We start from the raw sequence: 2,417 nt of genomic DNA on the forward strand, positions 1-2,417 counted from the left end.
GCACTTCGTGTACAAACTGGACAATCTCTTTCGGAGTATCAGGGTTTCGGACGAGAACTCATCTGTTACACGTGCACTTCAATGTTTTTTAAACTTATTTGAACTACGAACTTCTTTTGTGTTCAGTATGAAACATTCAAAGTGACATCATCAATTTCCAACATGTTGTGACATCATTTGTTGTTTTTCAGTCATTTACCTAATTGTTTAGATAGCTAAATGACCGTGAAATTGAAAATCACTACAAAATGAACTGTGAAAATGTTGAAACTTGGCATGGTATCATCATTTCACCCGCATAGCATGTGCTAAAGAGTATAGAGGGTCACGACAAAAACTGGACGCACTTCGTGTACAAAACTGGACAAACTCTTTCAGAGTATCAGGGTTTCAGACAAGAACTCATCTGTTACACGGGCACTTCAATGTTTTTTAAACTTATTTGAACTCCGGACTTCTTTTGTGTTCAGTATGCAGCATTCAAAGCGACGTCATCAATTTCCAACATGTTCTGACATCATTTGTTGTTTTCAGTCATTTACCTAATTGCTTAGAGAGCTAAATGACCGTGAAATTGAAAATGACTAAAAAGGAACTGTGAAAATGTGGAAACTTGGCATGGTATCATCATTTCACCTACATAGCATGTGCTAAAGAGTAGAGGGGGTCACGGCAAAAACTGGACGCACTTCGTGTACAAACTGGACAATCTCTTTCAGAGTATCAGGGTTTCGGACGAGAACTCATCTGTTACACGGGCACTTCAATGCTTTTTAAACTTATTTGAAATCCGGACTTCTTTTGTGTTCAGTATGCAGCATTCAAAGCGACGTCATCAATTTCCAACATGTTCTGACATCATTTGTTGTTTTTCGGTCATTCACCTAATTGCTTAGAGAGCTAAATGACCGTGAAATTGAAAATCACTACAAAATGAACTGTGAAAATGTTGAGACTTAGCATGGTATCATCATTTCACCCGCATAGCATGTGCTAAAGAGTAGAGAGGATCACGGCAAAAACTGGACGCACTTCGTGTACAAACTGGACAAACTCTTTCGGAGTATCAGGGTTTCGGACGAGAACTCGTCTGTTACACGGGCACTTCAATGTTTTTTAAACTTATTTGAACTCCGGACTTCTTTTGTGTTCAGTATGCAACATTCAAAGTGATGTCATCAATTTCCAACATGTTCTGACATCATTTGTTATTTTTCAGTCATTTACCTAATTGCTTTGAGAGCTAAATGACCGTGAAATTGAAAATGACTACAAAATGAACTGTGAAAATGTTGAAACTTGGCATGGTATCATCATTTCACCCGCATAGCATGTGCTAAATAGTAGAGAGGGTCACGGCAAAAACTGGACGCACTTCGTGTACAACCTGGAAAATCTCTTTCGGAGTATCAGAGTTTCAGACGAGAACTCATCTGTTACACGGGCACTTCAATGTTTTTTAAACTTATTTGAACTACGGACTTCTTTTGTGTTTAGTATGCAACATTCAAAGTGACGTCATCAATTTCCAACATGTTCTGACATCATTTGTTGTTTTTCAGTCATTTACCTAATTGTTTAGAGAGCTAAATGACCGTGAAATTGAAAATCACTAAAAAATGAACTGTGAAAATGTTGAAACTTGGCATGGTACCATCATTTCACCCACATAGCATGTGCTAAAGAGTAGAGGGGGTCACGGCAAAAACTGGACGCACTTCATGTACAAACTGGACAATCTCTTTCGGAGTATCAGGGTTTCGGACGAGAACTCATCTGTTACACGGGCACTTCAATGTTTTTTAAACTTATTTGAACTCCGGTCTTCTTTTGTGTTCAGTATGCAGCATTGAAAGCGACATTATCAATTTCCAACATGTTCAGACATCATTTGTTGTTTTTCGGTCATTTACCTAATTGTTTATAGAGCTAAATGACCATGAAATTGAAAATCAGTGCAAAATGAACTCTGAAAATGTTGAGACTTGGCATGGTATCATCATTTCACCCGCATAGCATGTGCTAAAGAGTAGAGAGGGTCACGGCAAAAACTGGACACACTTCGTGTACAAACTGGACAAACTCTTTCGGAGTATCAGGGTTTCGGACGAGAACTCATCTGTTACACGGGCACTTCAATGTTTTTAAACTTATTTGAACTCCGGACTTCTTTTGTGATCAGTATGCAGCATTCAAAGCGACGTCATCAATTTCCAACATGTTCTGACATCATTTGTTGTTTTTCAGTCATTTACCTAATTGCTTAGAGAGCTAAATGACCGTGAAATTGAAAATGACTACAAAATGAACTGTGAAAATGTTGAAACTTGGCATGGTATCATCATTTCACCTGCATAGCATGTGCGAAAGAGTAGAGAGGGTCACGGCAAAAATTGGACGCACTTCATGTACAAACT

This window comes from Triticum dicoccoides, chromosome 1A (assembly GCF_002162155.2).
Source record: "Triticum dicoccoides isolate Atlit2015 ecotype Zavitan chromosome 1A, WEW_v2.0, whole genome shotgun sequence".
NCBI lineage: Eukaryota > Viridiplantae > Streptophyta > Magnoliopsida > Poales > Poaceae > Triticum > Triticum dicoccoides.